Below are 26,213 nucleotides of genomic sequence, written 5' to 3'. Positions count from 1 at the left end.
TCTTAGTTTTAATTATCTGTCATAATTTTTTAATATTTATTTCCTACTTCTCAGGGCCTTCCTTCTTTAAAGAAACTCTACTTCTTTCATTGTTCTTCCCCCAAAAGGATTTTTGAGTTTCCACTTAAATGCCTTGTCCCAGTCGCCACTTTTGCTTTAGCACTCATTTTTTTTTTTTTTTACCTTTAATTACTTTAACTCTACTTGTTTGTTTTAGTCAAGTTAGATGAGGTTCATGTGTGGTAGCATACAACCCCCAAATCTCACTGGCTTACAAATAAAATCTTTGTTACTCTCTCAAGCTACATGCTCGTTTTGGGACAGCTAAGACTCCAATGTTCTGTACATTCAACCATCCAGGCTGATAGAAAACTTCTATTTGAAGTAGGACAAACTTATTTTTGTTTTTCAATATTCTGCTGAGAAATGATAATGTTCTTGACCGTTCGTGTTTCAAAGCAAGTCATATACCAAATCTGGAGAAGCGAATTAGGTCCCTCCCGGAGAGTGGAGCAGCAGAAATCTGAAAAAAAAAAACCTGCACTGACAATATTTTCCAAATCATCACTTTCAATCTTTTCCAAATCCCACTGATTTCATTAATCTGATCTTGTCTAACCCATATTTAAACATCACTTCTTTCTCAACTCTTACCATCTGTACTAATTATACAGCCCATCTTGTAATGCCCTAGGCAGGGGTCGACAGATTTTTCTAAAGGGATGGATAGTAAACATTTTACATTTCAAGTCATAGGTCCCTGTGGCGACTACTCAACTCTGCCATTGTGGTGCAAAAGCAGTCATTGAAAATATGGAAAGAATGGGTGTCACTGTGCTCCAATCAAACTTTATTTTCCAAAGTGGGTGCTTGTCTGCTGCAGTAGCTTGCAGAACTCTTTCTCTGAGCAGTGACTCTCAAACTTGAGTGTGCATTGGAAACATCTGAAGGGATGTTAAAACATAGATTTGTGGATACTACTTTTAGAGTTTCTGACTGGATAGGAATGGGGAAGGGCTTGAGAATTTGCCTTTTCAATATGTTCCCAGGTGATGCCTTTGTTTCTGGTCTGGGGACCACACATTGAAAACCTCTGACCTGCAGAACAAGGCAATATTCTTTATTCAATGACTTGCTATTTGTGATCGGCAAACAAATTTAAATAAATAAATAAATTCTATTATAAAATTAAGAAATAAACAATGTTCATAATTTTCATTCATTAGCATATACCTTTCTTCACAAAAGCCAGTGACTATACTTAGCCAGAGAATGCCCTGAATAAACTTTTATTGGCCACGAGTGAGTTACAATAAAGTTAGCATTCACCTTTTTAGAGTGACACAGCATACAGTGTCATAGAGTGACACAGCTGTAAATATTATACTTTTCTATGCCACCTTCACATGATGGACAGGTAACAAAATCGTTTTGTTTGTAGTCTCCCTAAGCTACTTCAGCTTGTCACGACACACAAAGCTTGGCTACACCAAATGCATCAACCCATTTATATTACTTCATTACTTCATACTTCCACTCTCCGGAAAAAAAGATTTCAGAAAGACACATTAATTTTATTCTTATTTAACAGTGACATTGAAAAGACATTCTTATTTGTGCAGTTGTTCTAGCTACCAATCCTGTTTGTAGTTATACATATTTAAAAAACTCCACAGACATTCTGTACTCTTGAGATTTTGACACACTTGGATTAAATGATTACCTCCAATATTGCTGCATTCTTGACATATAAATGATAAAGTGGCTTAGATTCTTAGAGAAAAAAAAATGATTCCCCATAAACTTGTTTAAGCAAATTTCTATTCAGTAGTTATCACTTCAGTAGTGAAATTGTTGGAGGTCAAAAGGTCATGACTGCGTATTGACCCACGCGCTGGACCCGGATAACCAGAAGCCCCTTACACCCCTCCCTTGTCCTTGGGATATACATTTGGCACCCTATTCCTGGCACTAGGAGCCACTTCAAAGATGCAGCCTTGAGAGAGTAATGTATTACTGCGACCGTCTGGACTGCATACATGATTGAACCCCGTTAAAGCCTCTATAAAACTTTTAGGATTCTGGCATGCAAATGTGGAAAATTTACTTGTCTTTCAGCCGCCATAGACAAACCCCCATGTGTAAGTTTCTTTGCTTATTAAAACTGCATCTACCAATCTGGACTGTTCTGCCCCTTTCTCCAATCTCCCTTTGCTCTCCGTGTCCTGGGGCCAGTTTTGAATTTCACCGCTGGGGAATTCCCAAGGTTGTGAACCAACAGAAATGTAAAGAAAGATCAACACAGATAAAGCAGGCATTGTGCTACAGGGATTTTGGAAGAAGTAGCATTATTGTTTTCAATAGTGTTCCTCCTCATTGTAAGATTTTCTAATCATTATAATATTCAATAAAAGTGCAATTTATCACTAAAAAATTCCCCCAGTTAGGGAAATTAATGTCAGTTTAAAAACTCTTACCAAAGTAGACTAACGTATCGTCTGAACACTTTGTAGTACCTCACAGAATCTGGACCTAGTTCTATCGGCATGGAAACAGGTAAATCAAACAAGTAGAAATTGCTCGAATAAGGTGTTGTCATCAATTAGCAGCTGATTGTTGTTCAAAGTTTAGAGAATGAGACAACTTCCAGGTAAAATGGGCTTTATTTTTCTGGTTCCACAAAAATAAAAGAATCAGGTTACTTGGGGGAGTGAGGGCTAGAACGTAAGCCGTTTGCCTCGCAGCTGCTAGTCGTCTGATTCTGAACAGACCTCAAGCACTTAACGGCCAAAGCTGCGGCGCTAGCTAACCCAGGTGCCCTCACTTTCTCCGCGTCCAATCTGCACCCTCTACTAAGCTCACTTAATGAGGTTTCTGAGAGCTTCGATTCCTTCAAAGCATTGTGCCATGAACGCTAGGGGGGAAAAAAAACAAAGAAGATGAATTTCAAATATAGGATTCAATTACTTTTCACAACTCGATGATGTGTCAGAGGCACGCTGTGTTTTGTTTTGAGGGCGGGGAGATGACTGGGAGGGAATCCTGGGCCCCCATTGGCTGGCCGCTCGGCGCTGCAGCTGAGCTCTAGCCGGTCGGCGAGCATCATTGATCTGAAGGGTAAACGTGGAGGGAGCCGCAGAGAGGGGGGTCCAAGCGTTTCTGAGAAGAGAGGCAGACGCTTCCAGGAAGAAAGTGGTGTCTACTGGCTGCCCGGCTTGGAGGACCTTTTGTGACTGAAAGGGGACACAATGCAAGGCAGTTTGCTGCTACAGTGATTCAGAAGAATAAGAGAGAGAGAAAGAGAGACAGAGAGAGAGTGAGATCTCACCCTCGTTGCAAAGCCTGGCTTGTTGCATCCTGCTGCTTCTCTTTCTGCCGCTGCTCCTGCAGCCGACGTGTCTGCCATAAGGTAAGGCTTCCTTTTTTTGATGGGGATTGCATCATGTGTGATCGCTTCAGGGTACACGCGCAGAAATTCATATACGATCAATAAAGTGTTGCCTAGCGTAACCAGAAGCTGAAGGAGGGAGGCTGCACACAGGTCTGGCATTTCAATTAGGAACTGGTGCGTGGGTTTGCTTTGGGAAACTTCGGTAAGTTCTAAACAAGTCTCTTGTCTTCAGAGCGCGAGGTTAACTTAAAAAGAGAGGGAAAGAAATGTTTTAGCCACTAATGTACCTTGCTTCGCTGTGCTAAACTTTCAAATGAAAATAATGCTAGGTGTTCAACTGGTTATATTATAAATGACTTTATTAATATCTTTTTTACACAAAGTAATTAATGCTTTATTTTCAAACGTCTTCTGTAAATGTCTCAACTGATTTTTATTAAAATACAATAATACCACTACCCCATTCTCCACTGATTTTTATTAAGACATATAGGTTTTTAAACTTCATTCTTCATTAAAAATTAAACAACTGTAAAGCAATGTAAATGTTTCGATAGCTAGTCTCTCAGTATATAGCCCTCTCAGTTTCCTACCACAAAACTAATTTGGGACAAGTGGAAGAGGTACAGATTACTAGGTCGACTGTAGGTTACATAATAGGCATTTCAAAATTATCTTAATGGTATTAATCATTTAGTGGTCCACTTAAAAAGCAAGAAATATGTATAATAAAGGACATGCTAGTAAATCAGTTTTAAAGAGACCTTCAGCATTTTATAGATATTTTCTTCTTTTTAAATATCATTATTTTTCTCTTTTTCCACCTGAATTACAGTGGTTTCAGAACCTTTGTAGTCCAGAGTGTTTGATGTCTCATCTTATAGACATATTTCTCTGTACTCTCGGGAGAGGGACCTGACATACTTTTGGCTGATTCTGTGACCATGGGGATGATTTTCAGCTTCTCCTCAGGTATTTTGAAGCTCATTCGCAGACTGCTCAGCTAGAAAATTACCTTACATCCTGAGTAGCAAAAAATTAGAGTAGCTTCTGAAAATGTATTTACAGTTTTAAATTACACTATACATGACCAAAACATGAAAATCCAACCATGCCAAGCAGATATTTGCTTGATCTTTTCAGACACTTGATCCGTTTTAAGATTGTAAAATAATATCCAGACACACAGCTGCCTAGAAATATTGAACCTCCTACTTTAGTACCATCACTTATTCATTAAATTATCCTAAGCAAATTGAGAATCATTTTAACTTATGTGTCTTTGTTATTATTTCTAAAAAGGGATATAAATGAACACATTTTTATTACAAATATTTCCGTGATACCAGAGGTCTGTTCAGAATTGAAAGTCAGGTGGTTACTCTTCCCAAGCTATAGCAGTTGCTTAAGGCTCTGTTTTAGAATGCTTGAGAGCACAACCACACACAAAGTAGCTTTCCACTTACCTAACTAATCTGCACATCAGCTGGTTCAGTTACAAAATCTCAGGAGCATTCCTCCACCTGCTGTATGAACTACCGGAATAAAAAGATGTTGTGTATTAATTTGAAAATTCAATTCCAGAATACAGTGTATTTTCCCCCTTATTAATAGCTCTTACTTTGAAGACTAACCTCCAAGTATAACCCTGCCAATGTTAAGCTCCTACCCCCTTAAAAAATAATCCCATTTTTTTTTTTTTCTGTTTTGTTCAGCAAATCTCTGGTTGCTGGATTCTTAACTTCTACTGCTGTGTAGCATTTTCAAGCAGTAGGGGGAAGTTTTCAAGCCAAGGATGCTTTTTTTTTCCTACTGGACTTCATTCCTTCCACTAATGTGCTTAGTGATATGATCATTTTAGATAATTCTCACAAAAAGAGCTGAATTATTATGGGAAGGAGGGTGTCATTTGTTCTACATGTGGGATGATACATATTAAGTCTTTATCACGGCAAAAACACTGCTTAGTTTATGGGGAAAAAATCCCTGTTAATGCTTCATGTGACATACTTATACCTCAGTATGACTGCATCCTTTAAGGGTGGAGCACAAAACTGATCTCCTTAGATTGAGAATCTTTTGCATCTGGTATTTTGGCAGGATGTGTTTCATGAAATAGTCTGTGATTGATTGGTTGCAATCAATCATTTATCATTTTGTGGTTGGTAAGAATATCTGTCACTCTTACTTCTTAAAATGCACTGTAATGAAAGTCAAATCACTCTTGCTGATGAAATAGAACTGCAAATAGTCTGCTTAAACTGTTCTCACATGACATGTGAAACATTACTGTTTTCACACCGATACCATTTAGATGCCATGTGATTAAATGTAACAATTAGGATAGGAAGATGCATAGAGTGATACTTCTCAGAAGTGACCCACGTTTTCATGTAAAGATATCAAATTTAAGAACCTGTGTAATAAATGACCTACTAGTAGACTTTATTGTAAATGTCTTTACACTTCCAAAGGAAAAGTGTGATTACATATGTCTCCTTTAAGGTAAGATTCTGTTCTTTTATTCTTTTAAACAAATGATAGCTGTTTTTAAACAAATCATGTCCTGTATTACCATGTCAGTGTTACCATGTGAATAGATAACATTTTGCTTATAATGTGGCACCAATTCTTGATTCTATTATATTAAACTATAGGTGCAAATTATTTCATCTTTCTCGTTAAACAAATGCAGAGTTTTAATTTTATGGCTAGGCTTAACTTATGTGGAGAAACATAAACTTAATCATATAAATAAGGAATGAAAATTTATGATTTTTACTGGGAATGTTCTTTCTACTTTACTAATATATGGTAATTGAACAACTTACACTCTTAGAGCTTTTTTAAAGCATTTTAACTTTTGGCTTTAAGGCAATTGCATTTTTTCTGGATTATCATGCTAAAAGTGTGCTATATCATCACCAAACTTCAAAAGGAAAATGTGTGTGAATGTGAATAATGCTGCCTATGTTGAATATCAATAGTGGTTACTCAAAGTTATTTTTAAGCATTACATGATCACATGCTGTGGAGTAACATTTTTAGAAAAGACCAAGAGAAAATAATGACTACCAAAAAATCAAATAACAGGTGAACTTCATATAATGTTATTCTACTTTTTGTGAGATCCCTGATAAATGTTCTAAGGATTCATTTATTCAATTATTGATTATCAATTAATTTAATAAGCACCTGTAAACTATTGAAAACAGGGCAAATGCTTACTGTTTTTATAAATTTAGCTTCATTCAGGTTTCTATCACTCTATCATATTATAGCTCATGGTATTAAGGGATAAATTAAATCTTCAATATGCTTCAGTTTTTTTTTTTTTTTACTAAAGAGTTATGGCTTTCTTTCATAACCATTGCTCTGAATATCCAAGTTATTACTCTATAAATGCATTTATGTTACCTTGAATATAAAGGATGTTTCATTTGCACAATGTAAACTTTTTCTTAAAATATGTATATCTCATGCATATATGTGTAAAGATTCAGGTGAGAGCAGGTGAGGCCCTAATCTGTGCAAAGATGCTCATTAGAAATTATACCCCAATAAAGATGTTTAAAAAAAAAAAAAAAAAGATGCTCATTAGAGAAATATAGGACTTAACATCTCAACTGCTAAACTTAAGTGTTCAAATGGCTGAATGATGCATATTTAGTTCTGAGTACTGAAGAAGCAGTGAAACATTAGGGCATAGGTTGTGAATATAGACTTATCCACAAAGTAGGATGCTAGTTACAAGTATAATTGATTATACCTTAAGTATGCCCTATAAACAATGGATTCTATAGCTCCTATTTGCTGAAAAGTTATTATATAAAATGTTTTTTTCCATGTACATATGAGAGTCATGATTTATTGTCTGCATGATGATGTGGAAAGATCAAAACTTGGGAGTAAGACAATGGTTTGAATGAAAATTTTGAGAGTTATTCTATGGGCATTTTAGGGCAAATTGCTTAACTTTTTGATCCTTGGTTCCTTCTCTTGATTTAGTATATGACTGCATAGACAACACTCACTAGTGGTCAGGTCTTTCTCCTTTTAAACTTGCATGACTATAGCAAGCTAAATTTGTAGAGATTAACTACAGTCAGAGCTGGCCTGCTGGGTTAAATGAAAACATGTGGTGGCCAGGATTTTTCATGTATTGGAATTTACTTGTCATGTTGGGATAGAAGTGGTTTCCAGGTCACTTAATTTAAAAAAATCCATTTATTTTTGGCAAGCATTCTTTCAATAGACAGGCATGGATGTTTCTGCTAGTTTAAAGAATCAGTGAAGTTTAGATTGTAATGAAACTTTTACCACCATATTTCAAAAGGATTAGAAGTCAAGCAAAGAGGAGAAGAGGCGGTAGCTAGAGAGAGTACAGGGTCACAGGAAGTTTGTGGGTTTTTTTTTTAATAGATACTTGAGCATGTGAATAGATGAGGTGGAAATCTTTAGAAAGAGAAAGGAAATATTGGATCAAGGTTTTAGAGTATTGGAGGAGTCATTAAAAGGACATGATTGCCGTTTGACCCTCAGCTGGATTGGGCAGTTGGAGGGTCCTCATCCCTCCTCTGTCCTCGGAATGTAGTCCCGCCCACCATTCCCACACTAGGAGCTGTTTCAGGGACGCAGCCTTGAGAGAGTAAGGTGTTGTTGAGGCCATCTGGACTGAATATATGACTAAACCCCCTTAATGCCTCAATATAAAGATTTAAGATTCTGGCGGGTAGGTGCAGAGATCTACTTGTCTTGCTGCTGCTCAAGACAAGCCTTGTATATGTTTTGTTGCTTATTAAACCTGACACCTACCAATCTAGAGTGGTCTGCCTTTTTGTCCTGTGTCTCCTTGGCCTCCATATATAGGGCCAGTTTCAGATTTCATCTGGAAAGCTCCTGAGTTTGTGAACCAACACAGAGAAGATGAAAATTTACAATATGGAAGGCATAGGTGGAAGATACAATTAGAAGATGTCTTTAATTTTAATAATGCACGTGAAATAGTATTCAATAATAATGCAAGTGAAATAAATATCAAACAATTTTAGCTGACATTTCAACATTTATTAAAACAATACCTTGAATGTCAAAAAAGAATGTTAGGAAATAACCAAAATGTGATGCTAAATAATTTATCCAAAGTAATACTTTAAAATGTAATTGAAAGAGATACAAATGCTTGGTAAATGTTGAGGACTGGAGGAAGTTAACATTAGTAGACTGTTCTGCCCACGGAAAAAAAATGTGTGCTATCATAAGCACTAAATGGTATGATACATTTAAAACTCTTTCTCAGGAAAGAGTATATGAACGTTTGAAATAACAGGCAAATAACATGGACCTAGAGTGTCATACAGAGTGAAGTAGGTTCTGATGAACCTAGGGGTAGGATAGGAATAAAGATGCAGACCAGACGTAGAGAACGGACTTAAGGACATGGGGAGGGGGAAGGTTAAGCTGGGACGAAGTGAGAGAGTGGCATGGACATATATACACTACCAAATGTAAAATAGCTAGTGGGAAGCAGCCACATAGCACAGGGAGATCAGCTCAGTGCTTTGTGACCACCTAGAGGGGTGGGATAGAGAGGGTGGGAGGGAGAAGCAAGAGGGAGGACGTATGGGGATATATGTATATATATAGCTGATTCACTTTGTTATAAAGCAGAAGCTAACACACCATGGTAAAGCAATTATACTCCAATAAAGATGTTAAAAAAAAAAAATCCAAAATGAAGTGTCCTCTGACAACTTTGTGAGTCAATGGTACTTCCATGAAAGGTAGCCATTACTCCAAGGGATATGATTTCAGGCAGATTTAAAAGCAAGATTTTACTTAAACTCTACTTTTCTCTAATTACTCGCAATAGGATAGTGAGTGAAAAGGGAAAAATAAACTCTTGGCAAGACTTTATATGTTTAGCTGGGCAAGAGTGGGAAGCCCAGAATAATTTTCTGAAATAGATGAGTGTTTCACAGTGAAACATCTAGTTATCTTAATCAGTACCCAGTATTTGTGCTAAACTGCCTTCACCACTATATAAGATCCTACCAGAGAAGACAGTTCAGTATTAGAATTTTAGCTGTTGGAACCAGAATTAGAGTTATGTCAAGTAATCTAGCACATACAGTGAATTTCTGTGTATATCAAATATAAATAATAGGCATCTTAACAGCAGTATTAAAATATTGATTCGGTAGTACCTTCAAATCTCAATATTTCATGTTTATTTCACAAGGAATTGTATTACCTATAATTATATAATACTAGTAATGAGGGAAACAAAGGTATAAATGAAAATTTATGGTGTGTAATCTGTCCCATCCCAGTAGTTTACACACACCTCCAGACAGTGATATTGGCAAACAGGTTTTACTTTTGAAAAACAAAAACTAAAGTCAGGCATGTTCAAAATACACAATCACACCACAGAGGAAAAGGCCCAACTCAGAGAGTTTGGGCTGGATTGTAAAATATGAAATCTTTTTGGAGGAAAATTTGGCAGTATCCATGAAAATTTAAAATCCAGTGATTCCAATACTCAGATTATATTCTGCAGCAATATTTTCATCTGCTTTTCATTGCCTTCTGATTTTATTATTCTCTCCCTGACTGCTTCTCCTTCTTACTTTCCTTTGCTGAGTTTTCTGTCTTCAGACCTATACAGTTAACCCTTGGGCAGTATAGGCATTAGGGGTGCTGACCCTCCACACAGTTGAAAATCTGCCTGTGTTTCATAGTCAGCCCTCTACTTCTGGTGTTCTTCTGCATCAGCAGTTTCACATCTGTGGATACAACCAACTGCAGACCATGATGTATTTACTGTCAAAAATTTTGCATATAAGTGGATCCTTGCATTTCAAACCCATGTTGTTCAAGGGTCAGCTGTAAGTAGATACTATCAGAATATCCCAGGACCCAGTTCTAGGCCCTACTCACCTCTCTATCTAGAAACTCACTGAAGAGGTAATCTCGTTTAGTAGCACAGGTTTAAATGCCATCTGAACGCCTCCTTCCAAATCTGTGTCTTTGTCTCCAATGCCTATGCTGAGCATCATATTCCAATCTCAGAATGCCTACTTTGTATTTCCACTTGCATGTCTGTCTTAGTCTGCTTGGGCAGCCAGAACAAAACACCATAGACTGGGTGGCTTAAACAACAGAAACTTATTTTCTCACAGTTCTGGAAGGTAGGATGTCCAAGATTAAGATGCTGGCTAATTAGGTTCTTGGTGAGAGTTTCTTAGTTTCCAGATGGATGTCTTCTTGCTATGTACTCACATGACTTCTTGGTCCTGATACAAAGAGAGAGTGAACAAACTCTCTGGTGCTGCTTATAAGGGCACTAATTCCATCATGAGGACCCCATCCTTATAACCCCTTCTAACCCTAATTACCTCCCAAAGACCCTGTCTCTAAATACCATTATATTGGGGGTTAGCAATTCAACATATGTGCCCCTGAATTTTGGGGGTCACAGTTTAGTCCATAGCAACATCTAAATATTTTAAACACAAGTTGTTCAAAAATCAAACTATTGATTTTTACTCATTCTTACCACAACCAAAATATAGTAACTTTTAAAATTCTCTTCATGCCAGTACACTATATAATTATTCATTTAATTTTTAAAGAACTTAGGGTCAACTTTGAGACCTTGCTTTTCCCCCTTCTCCGCACAGTCAGTGCCACTGTTGAGTTTACTGGCTTCATGGCTTTATTGTCTATATATATCTTTCATTCAGTCACTTCTCACCTCCACCATAGTTAGCTTTGATCCAGCCACTGTTATCTTAGTCTCCAAACTGGTCTTTAAAAGACTGCTTCTACTGTTATCTCTCTCCCCCAACAGTTTATTGCACAATACCCAGACGTAATAAACGCTCCAATATCACTGTCAACGTATTTCCATAGGTTAAAGCCAGTATCTGGTATAGACCCTCCATTTTCTTTCCCATTATACCCAATTTATCCCTGCCACAGGGACTTCGCACTCACCCAGCTTCCCCCTTTACTTCATGTAGATCTTGGTTTAAATATTCTTGCTTCAGAGCTATGTTCTCTAACTATTCTATTAATACCACTTCCTTCTCCAGAAGAATTATTTTTACCCATTATACATTTAATTTTATTTAAATCAGACCTGCTTCAACTTACACGATACTGCATTATATTATCTGTCTTCCAAAATAAAATGCAAGCCCCATGAGGGAAGCCCTACAAAAGTACCTGGTCTGGTAAATGAATGAATGAAATAATGGATATAAATTCATCTAAACATACACATGCATATAAAAGGAGTTGAACAATTTGTATGATGATATGTTTTTTGTTTTTTTTGTGTGGTACGCGGGTCTCTCACTGTTGTGGCCTCTCCTGTTGCGGAGCACAGGCTCCGGATGTGCAGGCTCAGCGGCCATGGCTCATGGGCCCAGCCGCTCCGTGGCATGTGGCATCTACCCGGACCGGGGCACGAACCCGTGTCCCCTGCATTGGCAGGCGGACTCTCAACCACTGCGCCACCAGTGAAGCCCTGATGATATGTTAAGAGTGGTTACATTTAGGGAGAAAAGTGAGACATACTTGTGAATTACGTGACTTTTTATAGTAATCATGCATATAACTTGGCCCATAAATGTAATTATCACTAATCATGCCGTTTGTGTGAGTATTCAGTACTAAAACAGTGTTCTCCCATTAAAATGATTAAGGGAATAAAAAGAACACAATTTGAATGTCAGCCTACCAAAAAAAAAGATTTTAAATTTAAGACAGAATAATTTGGACAAATACTAGTTATTTTTTCACCTCAAGATTCAATACTATCTCACTGTGTATAATGTCCCTGATTCCCTATGGTGTCTACAATTAAAAAAAACCTCCCAAGATAAACTAAAATGGGGGAAGAAGGCCTGTAAAGATTTGTCTTAATTGGCTCTGAGATTCAGTTTTGTTATCTAAAGAGAACAGGGAAGAACCAGTATTAACACCTGGACTGGTGTCTGTGCAAAGTCCAGAGCTCCTAAAGTAACAACTAAACTGCTTAATCTTAAAACCCTCCAAGGTTTAATTCAGCAGCTCTCTTCAGAAGGGCATTGCTAATTCTTCCTGAATCGCTGCTGCTGCTAACTGCACTGCCTTAATTTGAACAGTGTTCAAAATTCCATTCTCTCTAATGGAGTTAATTGCATTATGAAAGTCGCTTAGAGTGGAAACTTATTTCCTCTCCTGGAGTATCTCTCTACAGAGTCCTTTTTTTCCCTTTCAACTTGACACGTGTGCACATTTATACAACATAATGTCACAAATGCAGCGTGCCCTATTTAAACCAAGTTTCAAAGAATCTTTTTAAAAATATTTATATACACACCAAAGCATGTTAGTTCTCCAAAGTGCCTGCAATTTTATATATGCTAAGGCCATCTGATCTAATAGACTCTAAGTCCTTGGAACATTAACAAATCTCTGAGCTTTTAAATAGGCTGTGACCTCTTCATTTAGAGGGCTACTTCAATAAAGCAAAGGCTCACTTAGGTTAATGATGGATCATGGAGCTGTTTGATTTGCAGTGAGTTAAGTTGCCTATTATCCCCTAACGATCATGTGGGTCATGTTATCACCTCCAAATAATGAGTCAAGCCCCTTCCCCTGTTTCTGTAGATTTCCAAGTCATTACAGGAAATCTTAGTGTATAAGTCCATGAGGCTTTATGCCTGATAACTGTAGATGAATTATTATTTTGGCCGAGCATATGAAATTTCAGCTAAGGGTCCATTTCCTCATGAGAATGTCAGCAGCTTATTCAAAGTTCATCTGAGCATCTTGAACAGAAAGGCAGACATTCTCTCCATCTTCCCCCACCCCGTCAGTTAAGCATCCTTCAAATTATATTCACATTTTCCATCTACTTTTGCTCCCTGATGCACATATACACAAGCATGCCCACAGACAGAGAGAGACAGGTAGACGGTGAATCAACCTATACATTTAAAAAATGCTACCTTAATTGTAAATGTCATATCAAGGGGCCAAAAATCTGTTTTATGATGCCAACATGGTGATTGCTTCCTTTTCATGTCTATTTTCTGCTAATTCTGTGCAGTCGTTTTAGAGGCACATGTTCATGCTAAGAAATCTTTAAAATTAAGGAAAACTCACTGCAAAATATATTTTAAATGCTTTTCAAAGCATTTCTGTGATGCCCTCACATTTCACATTTATCACTCGTGGTGTGTGCATGTGTGCACACACACAAATGTTCAAAGCAACTTCTTCAGTAAGATCTCTAAAGCTAGCTAGATGTTTCTGATAGAAGGCAATAAACTCTTTTGGCATTAATCCTTCCTAAAAGTGAAATACTTCTACACTATAGAGAAATCTATATAAAATATGAATGACAGGAAAAAATAACCTCATTTATTCTTGCTCTGTGATTTATGGTGTGGAGACAACAACCATGGAGGAGGTGAAGAATGGTGAATTCTTCTGTGTTTGATGCTAATTTTACAGCACTGTGGAAAAAGAGAACATTGTGCCATTCTCTGAATCTCTAAGTGAATTTGTTTAAAGATGGCCCATTAGTTCATGTCAGTCGCCATGGAGAACTAGTACGTTATGAATGTTTTTACAAATAGACTTGGGAAAAATTCCCCAGTATTGTGGATTCACAGATAACTACCCTAAAAAATTATTACATTTTGCTTTCCAATTACAAAGCTATGATTAATAATTTTAAGGCAGTGCCAAGATATTTTCATTAATGGTTACTTAACCAATTTTTGTACATACATCGACTCTTCCATTCTTTAATGCCAAGGAAAGTTTCAAGCTCCATAAAAGTAAGAAAAAAGTAATTTTAGGCTGAAATGGTAGAGCCAAATTCTCTTATCAAAAACCAAAAACCCAAAAATATACCTATCATTCTTTGACAGAAATTAAAGTAAAAATATTACAAAATGTATGAAGATATTTCCTAACTTTTTCTTGGGCTTATAACATGTTAAAATGCATTTAACTTCATCAGTTCAAAATGTTTAAACTGTATCAGGAGATTTTTAGCGTGACCGAAATCAGTTTGAATATTTTTGATGACAAATTACAAAAATATCAAGACGTCTCATAGCCTCTAGTCCCCATCCTTTATTTCTCAAACTATTTTCAACTTTATCTCGTGTCCCATATTAAAAAAATCTAGGTGGTTTAGCATTTCTAATTTTATTATGGAATTTCGTCTCTATTTCTGGGTGACCACTCGGCTTATAACTTAACATTCTAGAGCTATCTTGCCTTATTCCTGATTTACCATGTACCCTTGACCTGTAATGTTAGTGGATCATTGGTTAATACTTGATTCCAGGTTACTTACTTGACCTTAGCTCTGGTTCCTGACTACTCTCAGCCTCCATAATGGTCAGTGGCATTTCAGCACTCCCTTGTGAAAAACTCATGGGCCATGTCTTTCATGGACAGCCTGATGCTGGATGACACAGCCCTCTTCTTGAGTTCTACAGCCTAGCTCCATCCATGTTAACAAAGTCATAGAATGTTCATTTCCCCCTTACGTTGCATCAGCTTGTTTTTAGCTATGTCCATGTAGTAATTTTAGCCATCTGCCATTTAAAATACTTTTGACATTATTTAACACTATCCATTTCAGGTGACATGTTTATATTTTAAAAGAGGCCATCTGGAGGTGATGTTTAGTCCAAGTCATGAATAACAAAGTTTGGGATTCCATGACAGTTCCATGGATGCTATTTTGAGGATTTTATTTTTTCTTTTCAAATATAACATGTTAGATGTTTTCATCAGTTGTCACCTGATGTATTTTGTCACTTAGATGGTAATTGCTACGTTTCTTGTTTAAGTATATTTCATAATGTAAGTGTAATGCATGCTCACGGCAAAGAAAATCAGTTATTGCTGAATGTGTTAAACTGAAATTTTCATCTCCCCTCTTACTCACCTATTTTCCCACTTTCCAGAGATAACTGCTCACACCAGCAGTTCCCTATGTATTCTTCCAGAAACTTTCTGCCGGCTCATACATGTTTGGATATATAGAAGACTATTCTCTTTCTTCAATTTACTTGATGATGATTTGACCCAGTTAATTTCTCTCTCCTTAACACAATTTTTTGAACTTGAGTTCCCAGATGCCCACACACCTTTGGTTTTCCCTTTTACCTCACTAGCAATCCCTTCTCAGTTTTATTTGCTGGTTCCTTCTTTTTCCCCTTAATATTGAAGCAGCTTTGGTTTTCTCCTGTCTGTCTACACCCACACATCCAAGTGATCTCATCCAAGTTCATAGTTTTAAACACCATATGTTGACAGCTCCCAAATATATATCTCCAGCGCAGATCTCCCAAACTCTAATCTCCTATACCCAACTGCTTTCTTGGCACATAGTACACTTGTATACCTAATAGACATCTCAAATTCATGTGTCCAAAGTGAACTTTCGGTCGTCACTCACAAATATATTCTGTCCTCAGATTTTACCATGTCTATTCATAAACTCCATCCTTTTAGTTACTCAGACTAAAATTTCTCAAACTCTCTTACATCCTCTATTTCTCTCTCATTGCATATTTAATCTGATAGGAAATCCTGTTGGCTATACTTGCAAAGTATGTGTAGAATCTTCCCAGTTTTCAGGAGTTTCACTGTTCTCACCATGATTCTAGTAGTAATAGTTACCTATATGAATTACTGCATTAGCCTCCTAACTTGTTTCCTTCTAGCCCTCCAAAGATAAGCCTCAACAGCAAGGGTCATCCTTTGAAAAAATGTCAGCTCATGTTACCCCTCTGTTCAAAACCAACTGATGGCTTCCCATTTACCACAGAGGAAATGCCAAGGGTCTGTTATGATCTGTGCCCCTTCATCTTATTTCTGGTCTATTCTCCCTACATTCTTCCCATTGCTCATTCTGTTCGCACAGTTCTTGCTTTTCCTGGAAGTTACAAGGCTTATTCCCACCTTTGCTAGCCACTCCCCCTGCTGGAGTTCTGTTTACCAGATATCTACTTGCCTAGCTGCCTGCATGTGTCTTTGTTCAAGCCCCCTCCCCCCTTCTCTATGAGGTCTATTCTTACTACTCTATTTAATAGTGCAAATTGCACAAAACCTTCAGGCAATACAACCGCCTTTATCCTGTTCTACATTTTTCCGTATTGTGTTTATGATTTCCACCTCTCCTTCCTGGAATATAGACACTTAGAGACCAGGGGCCTTTCCATCTTGTGCATTGATCTATCTCAGGAAATAAGAACAGCATCTGGCAGACTAGCACACAGTAAGCAGTAATATATATTTGCACATAAATTTTGTGTATATAAATAAATGAATGACCAAATTACTCCAGATTTCTTATATGACTTTTGTGTTTCATAAGCATACATGAGCATGTATTAGCATGAGCACACACAGTCATTTTTTTAAAGGAAAAAGAAGAAATCTAAATCATTTTGTATGTTTGTTTATAAAAAAAAGAGAAACGTGGTTGAATTTTAGGACCATGAAACAAAACATCTACAGCCTTAGTTTGTTCTGGTTTGTCGGTGTGTGATTGTAATTTTGTGGTTTTAATTGCACTTGATGAATTGAAATCCAAGTTTTCACTGGACTGCTTCTAAAATTCCTTCCCAGTGATGGTGGAGCACTATCAAGGTAAAAATTACCTCTGCCTGATGCTCTTTTTACATCTAATATTCATGTACTTTATCCTTTATACTCTTACATGTTCAGCTATATGCAAACCAAGATATGTGTGTGTGTGCATGTGTATGAGCACATATATGCAAACAAGTGTCTACTTATGTGTCTGTTTGTTACTGAGTTGACTTACAGCAGATCAGAATATGTAAGTTCCTGGAGTATGTCATTTAAAGTGTAAATTATGCATAGAAACATACACACATACTCATGCACACCCAGATAAAGAGAGCAATGGTGAGAGAGGGAAAGGGAGAGACAGAAAATTTAGATGATGTTTATGAAGTATAAGAATTATAACCATTTATATGAATTATAAGTATTTTCTGTTTACAAATATTTAATACAATATTTAACCCTTTATTTTGTTGTCACACAAAGAATTTATGATACATCAAGAAAACAAGAGAAATAGTAAATAAACTACTGACTGTATTTAGTAAACAACATTATATTAACATAAAACAACAACAATGAAAGTGAACTTTTAGCTTAAATTGCAAACTTACATAAAAGGCTAAAATATGTATTTTATGAAATATCTATTATCTTTTGGTAAATGCCCTTTTATCTGGCTGTCCTAGTCCATTTGGGCTCCTATAAAAAATACCATAAACTGGGTATTTATTTCTAATAGTTTTAGAGGCTAGGAAGTCCAATATCAAGGAACTGGCAGATTCTGTCTGGTGAAGACTGTGCTTCCTGATTCATAGGCCTTGGTCTTCTTGCTGTCCTCACACAGTGGAAGGGGTGAGAGGGCTCTCTGCGGTCTCTCTTATCAGGGCACTAATCCCATTCATAAGGGTTCCACCCTCATGACCTAATCACCTGCCAAAGGCACCACCTCCCAATACCATCACATAGAGGGTTAGGATTTCAAGGTATGAATTTTGAAGGACACAATAGCACTGCCTTTAATGGAAGGTTTTGTTACTGTTGTTTCAATATTGATAAAATTAACTGTTGGATCAGTGTATTAGTTAGGCTTCAGTCACGGAAACAGAGCCTACTCTAAATTTCATGAGAACAAGGGATTAATTTTTAGAATGAATTTACACGACTGAGGATGAGCTGGGGAAGTGAAAGTTCAGAAAGGGGAGGCTAAAGTCAGAGAGAAGAAGCTGCTACCCATTCTGCCTGAAGCTCTAGTGGAGGTGAACCAGTCAGAGCTGACAAGGAAAACTGCGAATGCAAGCATGTAGGGCCATTGAGGCAGCGGGTCATGACAAGGTACTCAAGCAAAGGTCTGCAAGAAGCTGCTGCCTCAGCTGAGCAACTGCATCTATGGATCTGCAGCCAAGAAAATAAGGCTGGGTGGCAAGGCCCTCTCGGCTGCCTGTGGAGTCCGGAGCACACACACATTCAAACACGGGCTGAGCCGTATTGAGGTGGCCACGACAGCAAGGTGGCTCTTCATTCTGAGGGTGGGCTACACCCAGCGCTCAGGGACCACTTTGCTTGGCCACAATCCCAGGTCTCCAGTGGCACAACTAGTTGCATTTTCATCCTTTTTCCATTCTTGATAAGCATAAAAAGGATGGTTTAAGTCTCTATGAAAGAAATCTACTTATTTCTAACCCTCTGCCTATCTGAACACTGCAGGCATATCCTATGTCAGCAAAATCTCTTCTCCAGGATCACATTCAGGTCTGAGCCTGCCTCTCCTACATGGGCTGCTCAGCACAGACCCCACTGCCTTCACTTTGTTCCATGTTTCTTTGGTGGACAGGTCAGTTTCTTTTTGGTTGTATTGTAATTTCTAACCAAAGCTAAGAGTCTAGTGTACCTCGAGGTCATCCTATAAGCACCTGAAATATTCTTTCACTGCTCAGTTTTTAGTCAAACATGAAAATAGTACATACTGCACCTATTTTAAAAAGTGTTAATTTTTCCTTTTTTGCCCCATTTGTACCTGGAAACGAGAAATGCTAGCTTTAGAATATTTTTTGAAGCTGTGCATTGATGCTGCTTTTTGCTTGGTTTGGGGTGTCTTAGTGTGTCCCTGGGAGAGCCCCTCATGGGGAGACAAGGGAAAAGTAGAGAATGGGTGACCTCCTCCCATTCTCACAACAGGCCACCTCCAGACTGCTTTGAAATAGCATCCCAGCTCATTTAGACCTTGTAGAGATGTTACTTTGAACTGCCTTTCCTACAACCCTCCTGGGGTGGCGCCTGCAAGCCCTGTGCTGCCCTGCTGCACCACTCCACTTGCATTCTAAGTCCTGGATCGTTCTAAGAATTAATTCACAGATGCAGTGTTAGTTTTCTGGGGCTGCCCTAACAAAGTACCACAAACAGGAGGCTTACAACAATAGGAATGCACTTCTGGAGGCCAGAAGTCCAGGATCTAGGTGTAGGCAGGCTGTGCTCCTCCTGGAGACTTTAGGAGAGGATCATTTCTGCCACTTATAGCTAGCTGCTGGTACCTCCAGGTATCCCTGAGCTTGTTGGCCACATCACCCCAGTCTCTGCCTCCATTGTCATGTGGCCATCGTCCTGTGTTCCTGTGTCTGACGTCTCCCTCTCCTTTCTCTTATAAGGATCCATCCTAATCCAAGGTCATCTCATCTTGAGATCCTTACCTTGATGACATCTACAAAGACCCCATTTCCAGATAAGGCCACATTCTGAGGTTCCCAGTGAGCATGAATTTTGGGTCACCTAGGGATGCCCAGCCTTGTGGTAGCTGACCCATTCCAAAAAGACATGGAAAGTAGCACTTTTAGAAAGTAACGTTCATAAGGGTCTTTCAATTCTTTTCTTTTTTTCAATATGGTAAATTATATTCCTAGTCAAAAAAATAAGGCTGGGTGGGTCTGAGTCTGCTGTGGATCAGTGTGGCCAGCCTTCAGGAATCAGAGCTAATAGAAGATTATAGCAGAGTGAGGACCCGCTGAGACCACTTGTCCACCTCTGGGACTGTCCATCAAATGTTTGCCCCCAGTGGTCTTTGAGAATATTGGTTGCTTCTTTACTTCTGTCTTTCAGATTATGCTTCTGATCAGTGTTCCTCAGCAACCATCTGGAAACATGTTCCATATTTCATATTCATGAAACATATTCCCAGCTTCACCAAGCTGATAGGACACCGTGCAGCAGGATTCCTCATCACCTTGGCATCCAAACACATCTCTTTAAACTATGTTTAACTTACGCAAAAAGGAAACAGCAAGATTAGGTTTCCACCTAACACGATAATCCTTTAGTTGCACATCTAAGTGCAATTTCTGTGTCAATTATATTTAATGTTTAATAGCATATATATATATATATTTATTTTATTTTATTTTATTATTTTTTTTGCGGTACGCGGGCCTCTCACTGTTGTGGCCTCTCCCGTTGCGGAGCACAGGCTACGGATGCGCAGGCTCAGCGGCCATGGCTCACGGGCCTAACCGCTCCGCGGCATGTGGGATCTTCCCGGACCAGGGCACGAACACGTGTCCCCTGCATCGGAAGGCGGACCCTCAACCACTGCGCCACCAGGGAAGCCCTAATAACTTATATTTAATCAGCCTGTTTTTCCACTGTGGTCTAGTATACATTAAACAATAATGAAAAGCAATATGCAGTAAATGTTCAACACTACAGTTTGTCCAGAATGTATATGAAAAATATGATGTAATCTTTCACTTCTCTCTTCATAATAATGAACATATTTTTACATGACTAAAATGTCAACAACCTATTGGTAGTCTCACATTCTTCTATAATACAGAATATTTATCTGACATATGAAAGCATTCTGAAAGGCCTAATAATATCCTGGAAATTTTGAAATTTTATTCTCATGGATTTGGGTTTATTTTATATGAATCTGATGTCCCAAGATCATATTCTTTTTTCATTTCACTCTTTTATTTAGTAAATATTTGTTTAGCTATTTACTGTATGCCAGACCCTGTTCTAAGTACTGTGTATATAGCAGTGAAAACAAAGTCCCTATCTACATGGGACTTTATATATTATTCTTCTTTAGCCTCTAATCCATATATCCCATTAAATGATAACTCCATTGGAGCTGAAGAAGTTCAGATAAGGAATTTAAGAATATTAGTGTGGTAGTTCTGGCTTTGTCACAATCTTGAAGTTCCTACAGAAACAGTGTGAATAGTGATAGTGTCCATGTGGAGGTAACTTCATCAGTTACATGGTTACCCTTATTTTCCAGAACTCCCTACAGTAGAATTATGGCAAAAAAAAACACCAAAGGTGTTTTTGTAACCAAAAAAAAAAACAAGTTTCTTTTACTATGTCTTTGAATAACCTCCTAAACCAAAAATAACTTCCCACAATTGTTTTTTTTTTCCTTTTTTTTTTTTTTGCGGTACACGGACCTCTCGCTGTTGTGGCCTCTCCCGTCGCGGAGTGCAGGCTCAGCGGCCACGGCTCATGGCCCCAGCCGCTCCACGGCATGTGGGATCTTCCCGGACCTGCATTGGCAGGCGGACTCTCAACCACTGCGCCACCTGGGAAGCCCCACAATTTTTTCTTTTTAAGTTCACATAGCTCTCTTTTTTTAAAAAAGACATTTTAAATTGATATATAATTGAAATATAACATTGTATTAGTTTTATGTGTACAGCATGGTTTGAGATATATATATATATATTGTGAAATTATTACTACAATAAGTTTAGCTAACATCCATCACCACACATAGTTACAAATTCTCTTTTCTTTGTGATGAGAACTTTTAAGATCTACTCTCTCAGCAACTTTTAAATATACACTCCAGCGTTGTTAACTATAGTCACCATGCTGTAAATTACATTCCATAACTTATTTATCTTATAACTTGAGGTTTGTACCTTTTGACGACCTTCCGCTATTCCCCTACCCTTCACTTCCTACCCTCTGCCTTTGGCAACCACCAATCTGTTCTCTGTTTCTATGAGTTTGATTTATTTTAGATACCACACATAGGTGGTATTTGACATTTTCCTCCAAAAGAGTTGTACATTTTTACAGAGGACTAACAGATTCTTGCAGAAGAAATCTTCAAACTCCATTCTCATTGCAGTATTTTGCTAAATAGAAATGAAAATGTTATAACAAGATTGTGCAGCTCTCTATTTTATGAAGACATTCAATGCTTTTCATTTGCTGAAATGCTAAGCTTATATTTCATAGTGACTTTCTATCCTCCCTCCCTGCTTTCCTTCTTTCTTCTAGATTTTTCTATAAAATATAGTATTCTAAGTCCTTCAGAATTGGGATTCAGTTTTCCTAATAAATTTTCTTACTCTCATAACACTATTATCCTAGTTAAATTTGGTTCCTTAAGACATCTCTCCACACAGTCTTTCAAGGAGTCTGGTACCTTAATCTCTTATTTAAGTGCCCATCTAATTTAAAAATTTTCCGTGAAAGCATTTGATCCCATTTATCTCCATTCTTTCAACAAACTTCTTATTTGTAATCTATTGTAAAGTTTTACCAACATAATAATACACTGTTTTAATTTTTCTTATATAGTCAGTCATTATTTATTGAGCACCTACTATTTTCCAGTCACTCATTCCACACTGTAAATAAAATGATGAACAAAATGGACATATTCCATCTGCCATAACTTCCTTCCATGCCCTAGTATATGTTGAATACCTCATTCTTTGTAAAAGTACTATATAAAATATTATCATTTAGTATTCTTCCTAGTAAAATCTGATAGTGTATAGTTGAAAATGATTGCAGTTTCTTACAACATCCCTAAAATATCAATAATAAAATTAATTGGCTTCCAGGATATTTAATCTAATGAATGTGTGACTTCTACAAAATGAGTGTAACCTCCTTTATTCGGGGCCATGTTGAACTTCTTATTAACTTTGTATTGAAGGGGAATAAGATTTGAAAAGGGAGTTTTTAAACTATACCTGCTTTAAAATTGCGGTGAAAGAGTACCTTGTTTTTATGTTAAATATTCTCATTGCAATTAACACATTTAATTACTACATACCTAGGAGAGCTCTTCTTGGAAACATTTTTGTTAGTGTTGAGGTCAAATTAATTAAGCACTTGAATTTTCTCTGTAAATATGCTGTCATTTTTGTTGTCTTCCCTGTAATTATTATAAATCATTCAATTATTTTATGTTCCCATTGTGCTCTGAAAATGCCACTCTGGCTTTCAAACATAGAGGACCTGAAAAACAAGCCATTTATTTCTCTTTCCTGCTTCCCTAACTGGCTTAGTAGAAATGGTACTAATGTTGACCACTTACCTATTCCAAAACATAAGGTTTAACAAATGAATAAAGAATTTTACAATTAAAAATGCAGCAGATGCATCAAAAATACTTTGTGTTCAGTAGTTGAAGGTCAAGTATTATTAACTAAAGTATCTGATAGTCATGCTGTCCAGCATATCTCATGGGGAAACGGTGAGTGCAGAATTCATAGAGGGTCACGTCCTTTGGTTCAAAACAAAATTAAAAGAGGATGGTGGTGTGTCTTATATGGAGTAGTTGGGTTTAGTGAAATTTTATTTCCTGATGGCTTTACTTGATTTATGAAAATAACCATGCATTACAGCATTGACTACTTACTTGGTCGATGAAACAGTGATTTTCACAAAAGTGACTATGGAATTTTAGTATGCCATAACACATCTCGATTTAATAAAATGACAATTGAAAATTATACATTATGGGGACTTCCCTGGTGGTCCAGTGGTTAAGAATCTGTGCTTCCACTGCAGGGGGCAAGGGCTCAATCCCTGTTTGGGGAACTAAGATGCCGCATGCTGCAGAGTCCGGCCAAAAACAAACAAACAAACAAACAAAATTATACATTATGACTATAAAAATAAACTACTTGGCAATTATATATTCAGGAAGGAATAAATTATTCCCACAGAGAGTATTTCAAATAAAAGTTTTGAATAAATTAAATCAGGCACACTGTGATCTACTGTTCTTGTGATTTCTGAAATATTTCCAAATATGTACCAACTGTGACTTGCAAGCTCTCAATAAAGTAAAAATATTTCATTATGCAATTTGTAACAAAGTGTTTGATGATCACTTCTTTGACAATAAGAGGGTTTGTCTCTGTTAATAGTAATACGACTTTCACAGCACCAATGTTCTATGCTAATGTAGATACAAAAAACCACTCTAATGTTATAGAATCCTTGGTATTTCAGACTCGTCCATATTACTCATCTGTCATAATATTGCTGTAGAAGAGACCATCCATGACAAGTATTTATTCTCATGCTCATGTGTCTGTTCGCTGTAATTTGGTTGACCAAGGCTGGTGTTGGCTGCACAACTCGGTTTCAGGTTCCGGTTAGCTAGGTTTAGGTCACTGTAAATATAAATATATTCATCCTGGTGACCTGTAAGTGATGCAGAAACTTGTGAGATATTGTGAATTATGTGAGATGATTTTTATAACATGTCAAACAGTTCTGGGTTTACCTAACCCTGAAAATATTAGCTAAGACTGCAGATAGTCCCCCAAAGTCTTCCAGCTGATAAAAAATTAGAAACTGAATTTAAATCTATTTATGTCTGAATAAAACATCTGTGCTTTTCCTCACCTTAGCGTGCCTCCCTCTTTTCCAATAACTCATCGATTATTAGAATTCCTTTTACAGCAAATGCACTATGAAATTGACCAAACTTCCTTTGATTCCTTCAATAATGGGAACCAGATTCTTCTTGAGACTGCCGCTTTGACCTTCCAAAGCGTTGAAAATGGTCTTCTCTGGTTTCTTTTTGATAATCCTTGTTTGAGCCCTAGGAAAATATAGAAAAATAACATTTTTCCCATAAGACTGTTTAGATAATCAATAAAATATTTGTTAAATCAATGAAAATACCAATGGGGGAAAGTGGCGGGGGTCGGGTGGGGGTGGTGGGATGAATTGGGAGATTGGGATTGACATCTATACACTAATATGTATAAAATAGATAACTAATAACCTGCTGTATAAAAAAATAAATTAAAAAAAAACATACGGATGGCAAATAAGCACGTGAAAAGATGCTCCACATCATATGTCATCAGGGAAATGCAAGGTAAAACAGCAATGAGACACCACTCTACACCTATTAGCGTGACCAAAACCCAGAGCACTGACAGCACGAAAGGCTGGTGAGGATGTGGAGCAACAGGAACTCTCATTCATTGCTGCCAGGAACGCAAAAATGGTGCAGCCACTTCGGAAGACATTTTGGTGCTTTCTTAAAAAATTAAGCATAGTTTTACCAGACGATCCAGCAATTACACTCCTTGGTATTTATCCAAAGGAACTGAAAACTTATGTTCACACAAAAACCTGCACAGAGATGTGTAGAGCAGCTTTATTCATAATTGCCAAACGGAAGCAACCAAAAGATGTCCTTCAGTCCTTCAGCGATGAATAAATAAACTATGGTACATTCAGACAATGGAATATTATTCAAGGCCAAAAAGAAATGAGCTATCAAGTCATGAAAAAAATATGGAGAAAACTTAAATGCATATTACTAAGTGAAAGAAGCCAATCTGAAGAGGATTTCAACTATAGGACGTTCTGGAAAAGGCAAAACTATGGAGAAAGTAAAAAGATCAGTGGTGCCAGGGCCTGGGGAAGGGGAGGGAGAGACGAATACGGGGGGTGGGTGCACAGAGGAGTTTTAGGGCAGTGGAACTATTCTGTGTGATACTATTATGGTGGATTCATGTCATTTTACATTTCTCCAAACCCACAGAATGTACACTACCCAGAATGACGCTGATGTAAACTGTGGGCTTTAAGTGATTATGACATGTTGGCATAGGTTCATCATTTGTAACAAATGTCCACACTCTGAGGATGCTGATGCTGGGGCAAGCTGTGCATCTGGGCAGGGGGGGCAGGTGGCATGTGGGAAATCTCTGTACCTTCCTCTCAATTTTGCTGTGAACTTTAAACTGCTCTAAAACTGTGTCTTAAAAAAATGACAGTAGTGAAGGCAGAAATAAAACAATCAGTTCAACAACAACAACAAAAAAGAAACATATATACACGTAGACTACTACCAAATTCACCATTCCTAACTTTTTAATGAATGCCTCAAATAACATACTTTTCACTTATATCATTCTTAGGTCATATTGATCTGTAT

Source organism: Delphinapterus leucas, chromosome 3, assembly GCF_059928025.1.
Source record: "Delphinapterus leucas isolate spDelLeu-1000000601 "Yukka" chromosome 3, BTC_Dleu_Yukka2, whole genome shotgun sequence".
NCBI classification, from domain to species: Eukaryota; Metazoa; Chordata; class Mammalia; order Artiodactyla; family Monodontidae; genus Delphinapterus; species Delphinapterus leucas.
This window is presented reverse-complemented; position numbering follows the sequence as displayed.